Source organism: Cervus canadensis, chromosome 5 (genome assembly GCF_019320065.1).
Source record: "Cervus canadensis isolate Bull #8, Minnesota chromosome 5, ASM1932006v1, whole genome shotgun sequence".
Classification (NCBI taxonomy): Eukaryota; Metazoa; Chordata; class Mammalia; order Artiodactyla; family Cervidae; genus Cervus; species Cervus canadensis.
In genome coordinates this window covers 61,405,248-61,417,132 of record NC_057390.1, presented here as the reverse complement: position 1 = coordinate 61,417,132, position 11,885 = coordinate 61,405,248, and the positions used below count along the sequence as shown (strand labels likewise).

Sequence of the window (11,885 nt, the reverse complement as noted above, 5' to 3'; positions counted from 1 at the left end):
TTCTTTTCAACTGCAAGAGGGGAAATTTGGTGTTGCGAGAGAGATGGTCACAAGGGCATCTGTTCCCTCTCCTAATTAGTGACATTTCAATCTTCTGTTCTCTGACTTCTTTTTTACAATTTTTATCAAAACCTTCCCTACCTCTTGCAAACCTAATTCTATTTTAATGCCCACTATTAAGATAATGAACCAGGATGGCAGCACACCATCACATGAAAAAATGTCTGGAGTTTATCACCACTAACTCACACTGCTGGGGACTTCAGAGAAATGCATTCCTGGTAGAGAATTCTTGGGGTGGCTTTGTGTGTATGTGTGTGTGTGTGTGTGTGTATGTGTGTGTGCACATGCGTGCATGCGCACGCTCTTCATGCCAAGTCTGAGGTCAAGGCAAGGTCATGGCTATACAGTAATTGAACTTATAATATTGCTTTCTCCAGCTACTCCTGAACATGTATAATAAACATCTTAAGACACTTAAGTGTCTTAATAAGATTTCTTTTTACAATTTTTGTAGCCCCTAAAAAAGTGGCTAGTCACTGAAACTTTTAACAAGTGGTTAGTACAAGCTCTCCAAAGCTATGCTCATGAAATTTCTTTTAAGAGCTTTTTGCACCCTGTAATATTAAGCATTTCACATCAAATACATAAAATGAATCAGATATATTAGATTCTGAAATAGTACATTACTTTTAGTTCTCAACTCAGATTTGAGTATATCAAACAAACATATGTGCGTACTCAGTTGCTAAGTCACGTCCGACTCTTTGAGGCCCCATGGACTGTAGCCCACCCAGGCTCCTCTGTCCATGGGATTTCCCAGGCAAGAATACTGAAGTGGGTTGCCATTTCCTTCTCCAGGGGGTCTTCCTGATCCAAGGATTGAATCCATGTCTCCTGCATTGCAGGCGGATTCTTTACCACTGAGCTACCTGGAAAGTTCATATCCAACATGAGTACCACATAAAAAAATACAATGAAGATTTTAATACTGTTCTGTTAATAAGTAAAGGACCCACAGTCTAGGGACTTCCCTGGAAGTCCAGTGGTTAAGACTCCGCACTGCCAGTGCAGGGGATGTGAGTTCGATTCCTGGTTGGGGAACCGAGAGCCCACATGGTATGTAGTGCTGCCACAAACTTAAAAAAAAATACATAAAGGACCTTCATTCCAGCATGAATCCTAGTTGGTAAGTCTGCCCACTTCAGGAAGGAAAACAGTTCCTAAAAAACAAGCCATTAAATAGATAGGCTTCCTTTGTGACTCAGCTGGTAAAGAATCCACCTGCAATGTGAGAGACCTGGGTTCCATCCCTAGGTTGGAAAGATCCCCTGGAGAAGGGAAAGGCTACCCACTCCGGTATTCTGGCCTGGAGAATTCCATGGACTGTATAGCCCATGGGGTCGCAAAGAGTTGGACACAACTGAGCAACTTTCACTTTCAAACAGACAGGCATAGGTTTTTTAAATTAAAAAATGCATATTTCATGACATTTTAAGATTCTCAGCATCTTATATCCTTACATTCTTTATCTTAGAAGTAATTAAAATAATGAATGAAACTGGAATCTAACTGAAAAGACATTGGTTGGTGTTAACTCTTATTGACAACATATATTAAATTGGTTCTCATATATGAAGTCTCCAAACTTCTAATAAAAATATTTAAAACACAGATCTACAACAAATTGTGTTGCAAATCAGGTTATCATTATCTTGTATAAACCATGAAAATTGGAATCATGTGAGCAGAAGGTTAGATTAATTCTCCATTCTCATTATAAGCACAGGTGTAGCACAAACACCATGTGAAATAACCAATTAAAATGAAAAAAAAAATCTGCTTTTTCATTAGCTGCCTTCACTGCATGACCAATCAGAAAATTATTTAATATTAATATTCTGCATATACCAAAAGTAATTTTCATAGTAACTAACATAGGTAAGAGAGCAAAAATGCCTCTTTATCTATGGTATTATTCAAAATCTGCATTCTCTTGAAGGGAACTCTGATAACTTTTTTCAAGTTCTTTTAAAAACATAATATTTTATGGACATATATTACTTATCTAAAAATAGGAAGAGTCTTTTTTAACAGATGAGAAGCCAAGGCTCCGAGAAATTAAGTGACTTATTTGAGGTCACATGTGACCCAAGAGATGTTAATAATTTGGCAAATGGTAGCAAGCATAGCCCACTCACCTCCACAGTGTCCTGACCAGAGCTTGGCCACTACTGTGCCAAGTCTAGAATATTCTGGACTAAATAGATATCTAAACATGAGCTGATTTTGAGCCAGTGACCACTGGCGACAACCTGACTGTTGAGTCCAGGAATAAGGATGACAACATTTTGGAGACTTGGGGATTTTGATGACTGTATTACTTGTGTATAAAGACCAAAAACAAAAAAAAATGCATAAGAAGACTCAGCAAATTGGGTTATCTACATTCCAAAGCTTGCCTCCTTCACACTCATACCTTCAGATTTCTAAAGACCAGTTTATGACCATCTCAGGTCTGAATCCATGACAGTTAACCCATGGGATTGGAAAAGTCACCTATCAGGTTCGATCATCACTTAGCTTGGTCACTGACACGAATCCCCTCTCTCTGATATCCCTACCAGGTTGATGGGTAGCCTCTGCCAGACTTTTTTTTTTTTTCTTATTCAGGTATAGTTGATTTACAATGTTGTGTTAATTTCTGCTGTACAGAAAAGTGACTCAGTTATACACATATACCCATTCTTTTTCATATTCTTTTCCATTATGGTTTATCACAGGATATTGAATATGGTTCCCTGAGCTATACAGTAGGACCTTGTTGGTTATCTATTCTATATATGCTAGTTTGCATCTGCTAACCCCAAACTCCCAGTTCACCCCTTTCCCGCTTCCCCACTCCCCAGCCCTTTCCTTGGTAACCACAAGTCTGTTCTCTGTGTGCTGAACTATTTCTAATACGGCCCTGGTCACCTTACCGGAGAGCCCACTTCCTCTCTAGACACAATAACTGTTAGAAGGTTCTGTCTTACCTGATCTAAAATTCTTTCACCAGGACAACTTCTTGGGGGTAATTTAAACAATTCCAATCTCACTTCTTCAGACAGCCTTTCAAACATTAGAACTATAGCCACTGTGCCCCACAGGCCTCCCCTCTTCTCCCTACGTTAAACATCTGTGCTTCCTAACAAATTCCTTCCAGAATGTGAGTTCTAGGATTTTGAGTCCACTCACCCCTTGGGCCACTCTCTGCTCAAAATGCTGAGTCTGTCTGCATGCCTCTGCAAGCAACACTAAATGCAGCGACTTCAGGGCTGCTCAGGTCCCCATGGAGAGAGCAAACATCTCACCCCAGCCTCTTAGTTAAGGGCCCCCAGGTACAGAATGCTAGTTGCTTCTCTTTGGGTGGCAATAACCATTTGTTGTTATTGACAACACAGATGTGGGCTACCTAAAGGATATGTATGTATAAAGGTGAGAATCCTTTAACTAAAAATTTTAAAACCTTGAAAACCTAAGGATACTTATCACTTTATCCAAACTTCTTGACCACATTAGTAGGTATACTTGGAAGTCCTCACTTTTGTAAACTTTAATTAAAAACAACATTTGTTTCAATATGATGGACATTATCATTACATGGAGGACATAGTAAACTCTCAGAGGCTACTGAATTATAATTCCTATATTTATATGAAACACATAGTATTATCTGGGGTCATGGTAGACATCTTTATCTGAAAATAACTGAATAAATAGCAAAATATTTTATTTTTAAAAACAACACCACCTTTTCAATTCTAAAACCATTCCAACATTTGACTCTCTTTGGTGTATTTTATGATTTTCCTCGACTGTCTTATAGGTACTCTCTTTGGAATTAGCTATATACAGCAAGGTCATGTGTTTAGATGGCTTGGGTTGAATTCAGATAGGAAAACATTTTCCTTCTGGGCAAAGTAATAAAATGACATACTTGCTCCTCCCACTATAAGTCAAACAGAGGTCAGTTCCCCCATCCCTGTATCTGTTTAAATAAACTGGTCCAGCTGTTTGTTTCCAAAATGCCCTTTGACCCTGTGTCTCATCCTCCCTGCTTTTGTGACAGAATGCTTTACTTTCCATTGTGGAATATTCTAAATTATCAAGAATCTTCTAAACACTAAGAACCAAAAAAAGATCTTTGGGTTTTATGTAAACTCACATGAACATATTCCCTTCTAAAACACTGTCATTTTAAGAAGCATTAGTAAAATAGTTATTTTAAACTCATATGTATGAATACATAAATATATATTAGAGCTTGAACATAAGAAGAAGCAGTATTTTTGAAGAGAAAGAAGAGGATGACAAAAATTCCAATTTGAATGTACAATAAAAAATACATTCTTCAATACCCATAAAATAGTTTAAGATGAAATATATCCATGAAATACACACAATCTTTGGAATTTTCCATATTGATAAGGTGATTTTTAAAAAGCAATGTTTAAAGATGTAAAAGAAAACTTTTAGAACTTTACATTGATGTCCAAACATTATAGTCCTTAAAATTCAGATATATAATGTCAGGAATACATAAACAGGACAGTTTGCTTTTCTTACTCATTAAAATAGTTTCACACCTTAGCTTAATAGAATGATGCTCAAATTTGCCACAGATTGGGCATTTTACAAAGTAATCCTTTTAGTTAAGTATCCTTTAAGGTTGAGAAACATCCTGTTTGCATTCCCACATTTCATCCCAAACATCAAGGTATATGTTTCTAAAAATCCTGTTTTGCTTTGAAAACAGTCTTCTTTTGTGAAGTACTAAGAACTGGACACCTTGTAGGTGGTTGAAAACTGAATTAGAGAAAGAATTCTTAAATTTCCTTTTTTCATAGAATCATGGATTAGAATTTCTTCCTGTGACCAAATGGTCTCCTTTCTCAAAACAAGAAGTTTTACAAAGGAAAGGAAGATAATGGATTGGCTTTAGAGCTTTATTCCATGTCAAAATAAACAGAGGTGTATTTCTTTTTACCTAGTTATTTGTTTAGAACTCAAGTCCTATTAAGGGGGCAGTAGGAGGCTGAAAGGGGGGAGCAAAAGTCTTAAATATCTGAGACATTGGATCATCTAAAAACTGAGTTTTACCATCTGCATTTTTAAAAAAATAGGAATCAGACAAAGAGAACGGAAGATGGACCCTGAGTTATGCTAACAAGAAATACAGCAGGTTTTGCTCTATTCTTTCTTGTCTCTGCCCTTAGATGTTTGTTTATTATTGGACTTTTTTCCCCCCATTCTGTTAATACCACCTCCTTTATTCTTCATCTTTGGATACCTGAATAGTTTTCTGAGCAAGATCTGGTAGAATTGCTTTCTAAAGTTGACCTTTGTCCTTTAGCTTATCCTCCACTCCCTGACCAGGTTCCTTTCCACAAAACTGGATTCTTATATTTAGTCTTCTCTTGGTGAGAACCGGAGGGGAGGCCAGATCATAGTGGACATCCTTTAGGCCCAAACATCAGGTTTATTTGCCCAGTTCCACAGGCAATTTTCCTACATGGCTTTGCCCTATTCCTATACTCTTACACCTTTGGTCCTCTGCAATACTGACAAAAGGAAGGAAAAACTACTTGCCTACTCTCAAAAAAAAAATTTTCACCTTTACTCAATTCTACTTCCCCTTCACCACCCTACTTATTCATTGATGATTAACGGAGACCATCTTTTGTTATTTTAGCATGCCACAGCTTATTCATGGAAATCAAAATAAAATTCTCACAAAATACTGTGGTTTCTAAACAACGACATGACTTTCAATCATCTCCATAGAGCTTCTTGCCAATTAGGTATAAGTGACTAGCCAGCAGAAAGGTAGGTATCCATTTAAGTATGGAGAAATGCCATTCTATAATATGTACCCTTCTTTGCTCAAGAAGCTAAAATTATTAACTATTAAGAAAAAATTTCATTAAATAACAGGATATGTTAGTAAAAATGCCTTCCATACCTATACTATCCATTAAAGAAAGTATTAATTATATCATCTTGATTAATATTTAGGTATACTTAAGAATACTTACATATATATTTAATAATAAAAATTAATGCCATGCCTTCTTAAATACTGGTGATTTCTTCATGCACTGTTCTTTATTCAATTAAACATGAACAACATGCAAGTATAATATTTAATTGCTATATAATTCATTTTACTTATATTCATTGCTATAAATATTTTTAAGGGCAGAATTAAGTCTTGTAAAATAGTTTCTAATATAAATTACCATCTTGGAAAGTAGTTGCTGAATTCCAGAATTTTGTTCTTTCTTTTTCCATGAATTTTCTTATGTAGCATTTCTTTCAACTTTATCAGAATCATTTAAAGAAAACTACATATACGACTCTTTTTTTTAAAGTCAGCATTTCCTAATAACTTTAAAGCCTGTTTTATAAACAAACCTTTCAGGGAATGAATTCCAGCTATCTCCCACATAACACTCTGTTCTTTTAAACAAGAATTTGACTTTAGAATCTTTTGTTGGAATTCTCTATTTTAAATTTACATTTACTTATTGGATTTAATGATCCGTAACTGGCAGGCTTTAGGGTCCAAGCCTTCCACACTCCCTTTCTTTGTGAAGTAAAATTTCATGAAACATGATTTTTAGACGCTCAAGAAAGTTGACTCAATCTCAAGTCAAACCTTATGAAATCATGTTTTTGGCACTGTCTTCTAGTTTCTCAACCTCCTCCAGGATCTGACAGTTCCAGGACTGCAATACATCATCTGTGTGTCTGGGGCTGGGGGAGGTGAATGAACGAGAGGGAAGAAGGAAGCACGTGTTTTGCTCTCCTACTCTAGAAACACAATATTGGAATTTGTTCAAATCACAATAAGCCCATCCACCAGAAGTCTGAAAAGGTTCCCCTTCTCTAGAAGTGATAGGTGTATTTGTCAAACTACTCTTTTAAAAAGCTGAAACTAAAACAGTTGAGAAAGTTAATTATATATATCATTTTCTTCCAAGCAACTAGTGAAAAAAAGAAGTTGCTAATTAGTTGAAAATTATAATGCAAAGTAAAAACAAAATCCAACTATCATTTTGGACTTTATAAGTTGAAATAGCTTGCAAATATATCATCACTTGGTTATATATTACAGAAAGTTTTCCTTGAAAGCAAATTGGAAAATGATTTTTCTTCACTCTAAAAAAAAAAAAAATAGAAGCTCAGTTTGCTAAATCCTTTAATCTGAACTGAATTCAAAGCAAGGGTGGCTCCCTTAGCGGGGGATCTCTATTTCCTTTGCTGTCTTCTAGATCACTAAAGCCTTAGGCTCCAAACTCAATGGAATGAATTGCAGGGATGTATCACTAGACCTAGCATAAGAAATATCCAATAGTTATACATATTGTAAGTATCCATATAAAGCATAGGGAACAAAATAGCATTTATAAAATATTTACTTACATGTGACATACAAGTTGCCAAATTTGATTTTGTTTAACCTAATAAATATTTTAAAAGTGGTTTACTTAGAGTATATGAAATTAGAGTGATTATTAGCACAATGTATAAGCAATAGGATAATCTAGGATAATATAGCAAAACCTCTTTTACTAACAAAAACCTAAACTGGGTATAATAATACCTTCAAAGAATAAATGTGTCTATTTATGCTGAATCATATAAATTCTCATTTTCCCATATTCACGAAAGTCAATAAAATTGCATCTTACTAAACATCACTTAAACATTACAGAATAAATACACAGTTATTTAAAACAAATCGTAATGTTCTGTCAATTTCCATTATAATAGGATAACCAGATAATTTATCATCTATGCTGGGACACTTTTAAGAGTAAAGGGACATTAAGGACTTCCTTGGTGGTCTCCTGGTTAAGAATCTGACTTCCAATGCAGGGGACATGGGTTTGATCCCACATGACTCAGGCAAACCAAATCAGAGCATCACAACTACCAAGTCCCATGCTCTAGAGCCCACACCCCACAACGAAGATCCAGCACAGCCAAAAAAGAGGAAAGAAAAGTTATTGATAATATGCTGGGCACCAGGCATAAACCATGAATGTCCCAAGGAAGCAGGGTGTATGAGTTACCCTAGTAATTAAATATTCACTTTTTTCCCAAAATAGAATTTCCCCTGAATGACTGGAACTGAAACTCTTGTGTTAGGTGACCAGCCAAGCACGCATAAGGTGTTCTAGAATCCTAGTGCCGATCTGGAGGATCTTTCAGCTCTTTCCTTCCTCTAGAATCTCTCCTTTATCTGCCTCCACACTCCAAGCCTTCACTAATTAAGAAATTTCCAGGCCTGGAGTCTCCACTCATGCTAAGGGAAGGTATATCAAAATTTAGCTTGATTTCTTTTTTCACCTGGATATAGATTAGGTTTGACCTGAATGGAGGCCTATTGTCTATTCCTTAGAATGTTCACTGTAACTTCTGTTTCAATTAGTAAAGTTTGAAACCTAAGCTTTATGTACTGTATATCAATTTGTAACCTGTAGGTCCTTATATGTCAATGGAACCACTTGAAAAGGCAAAATCTCTCAATTGAGGTATATGACAACATCTTTCAAATGAGGACAATAAAACCAACAAAATGACCTCCTCATGGAACTTGTCAAATCTTTGAAAAATGCTTATGGTCATCAAAGTCACACTGAGGAAAGTTCAGAGAATGTACATTTCACTTCTGAGCTGCCGTCCTTTCCTTTGAACACCACTGCTCCTAATTATCACAGTCAAAACACTGGCCAAGGGCAGGAAGAGTGAGAACAGTGTCCAGTGGAAAGCGCATGAGAACTGAGTAGGAAAACTGCCACTTCCTGGTTCTGAGATTATAGCAGTATTTAGGTGCTGGAACTGTGATGACCAAATGGGTGAATGTTTATGAAAAGTGCTTTGCCAACTGTAAAACCTAAGACAGGTTTGCTGAGGATACTGTCATTATGATTCTCAAAAGTATCTAATGGTACAAAAGCTTATAAACAAATTCTTAGGCCAGCAAAAGACAGAAACAACCCAAATGTCCATCCACGAATGAACTAATAAAGAAAGCGTGGTACAGCACTGTTTATAATAGCCAGGACATGGAAGCAACCTAGATGCCCATCAGCAGATGAATGGATAAGGAAGCTGTGGTACATATACACCATGGAATATTACTCAGCCGTTAAAAAGAATTCATTTGAATCAGTCCTAATGAGATGGATGAAACTGGAACCCCTTATACAGAGTGAAGTAAGCCAGAAAGATAAAGAACATTACAGCATACTAACACATATATATGGAATTTAGTAAGATGGTAACGATAACCCTATATGCAAAATGGAAAAAGAGACACAGAAATACAGAACAGACTTTTGAACTCTGTGGGAGAATGTGAGGGTGGGATATTTCAAAAGAACAGCATGTATACTATTATGGTGAAACAGATCACCAGCCCAGGTGGGATGCATGAGACAAGTGCTCGGGCCTGGTGCACTGGGAAGTCCCAGAGGAATCGGGTGGAGAGGGAGGTGGGAGGCGGGATCAGGATGGGGAATACGTGTAAATCTATGGCTGATTCATATCAATGTATGACCAAAAAAAAATAAATTAAAAAAAAAAAAAATAAAGCAGAGGAGGAAAGAATAAAAAAAAAAAAAAAAGAAAGCGTGGTATATCCATACCATGAAACATTATTCAGTCAAAAAGAGGAATAAAGTATGGCACATGCTTCAAAGTAAATGAAACTTGAAAATGTAATGCTAAGTGAAGGAAACCAGTCATAAAAGACCAGAGATATCATGATCACATTTATATGAACTGTCCAGAACAGGCAATCCAGGGATGGAGGAGTCTGGCGGGCTACAGTCCATGGGGTCATGAGAGTAGGACACAATTTAGTGACTAAACCACCATAGATACAGAAAGTAGATCTGTGGCAGAGTTGGGGATGGAAGTAGGGAGAGTGAGGGGTAGAGGGTTTCTTTTTGAGGTGGTGAAATTGTTCTCAAATGGACTCTGGGGATGGTTGCACATATCTGTGACTATACTTAAAATCACTGAACCACTTTAAATGAGTAAATTGCATAGTATGTGAATTATATCTCAATAAAGCTCTTAAAAATACGTAATGGGACTTCCCTCATGGCTCAGGGGTAAAGAATCCATCTGCCAATGCAGGGGACACTGGTTCAATCCCTGATCTGGGAAGATCCCACATGCCACAGGACAACTGAGCCCTGTTCCACAACTACTGAACCCATGTACTGTAACTACTGAAGCCCATGTACCTGGAGCCCATGCTCTGCACTAAGAGAAATTACCTCAGTGAGAAGGCTGCGGTTCAAAACTAAAGAGTAGTCTCTGTTCGCTGCAACTAGAGAAAGGCCGTGCACAGTAACGAAGACCCCACACAGCCAAAAAAAAAAAAAAATCAACTAATTAAAAACAAAAATACATAATGGTGGACTGCAAGAGACACTGAACCAGGAGTCAGCACCCTCCTCACCTCTAATTAAGAATGTAACATCATAAGGCCCTGAGCCTCATCTGTGAAAGGATGCTACAATCCTACCCAGGACTTGGACTCTGTTGTTCTGTTGCAGTGTTTCTAAAATTTTAATCTGTGCTCCCTTTGATAAACTTCAAAATCTCCTATCTCTTTGTTAACTTACTATTTCAGGAGAAATAGCATGACAAAAATCAAGTTAATTCTCAAGATGCTTTTTTATACTACATTCACTCAGAAGGATTCTGATCTGTCTTTTCTGGCCACTCCCTTCAGCTGCTACCTGGCCTTGAGGATGGGAACCCTAGCCATAACCCATCACACTGTCCTGTCTGTACACAATCCTGCCAGGTGACCAGCCGTGGGGGCTGAGACCTGACATCTTTGAATCCATACAATTCTTTCCATTAGCTTTACAACATTCCCTACTCCCTACCCTGTCCAAGTAAGTATGAATTCTGACTCAAACTAGGGATCAAGTAAAGTCAACTGTAGCAGATGTTCTAGTGATACAGGCCAACAAAACCCTTCAACTAGACAAAAACCCTCAAAACTATTGGTTTACATTCAAATCAGCATCCTAAAGTAGAACATACTGGAAACTTAAAGATATACGTTTTTAATCATGGTGCATTTAATTCCATCGTTTGGCAGTATATTATTCTTGAAAAATAGTGACCAAATCAATAGAATGCCAGACATCTCCCATGACAGGAAGTACATTTTTGAGCTAAGTTACCTTTGGAATCCAAGACCAATAATTCCCATGGGCCTGAAAGAGTTAATGTATTTGCAAAAGGAAGTACGTTTTTCCTTCTTCAGTGATGGGATCTAATCTTACGAGGCATTAGGTCCTTCAACCACACTGGTTAAGAGGGTAAAAGGGAAAAGGAGTTCTCAAAGATGGGAACAGATTAAGGTATTTTTGCTTATTTGTTATTGTTCAGGGGTCTAGAGCCCAACAGAATTCATTATTTCACACATTAATGGGTCAGGCTTAAAGACCTCATAAGAATGGAAATAAAATCAGGAGGAAAATACCGAAACACCATGAGGGCATGAAGTGGGACAGTCCTGTATTTGCCAAAGTTACAAACATCCATGTGGTTGGCGTGTTTTTGTTAGATTTTTTTTAATGTTCTCTTGCCCCTTAAAAATTAAAAAAAGAAAAAAGAAAAAAAAAAAAAAAAAACCCTAAGTGTCTACCACAAAGCTCCAGGCATTTGCCCATCAGAGCCATGCAGATCCAAGACCACATTTGCCCTCAGAAACACTTTCTGTCCCTACACCCCTGCCTCCTCTCCATTTTTGAGAAAACTGTCTTATTTAACAAGGAGGCAACATTTGCCCCATTTTTTACTGT

At 37.1% G+C, this 11,885-nt stretch overlaps 1 protein-coding gene across 4 annotated transcripts in view; it reads right to left on the bottom strand.

The window, feature by feature from the left end:
- The window catches only part of MEIS1 (Meis homeobox 1), a 142,766-nt gene that overhangs the window by 5,484 nt on the left and 125,397 nt on the right, over positions 1-11,885 (bottom strand). The window lies entirely within an intron of this gene.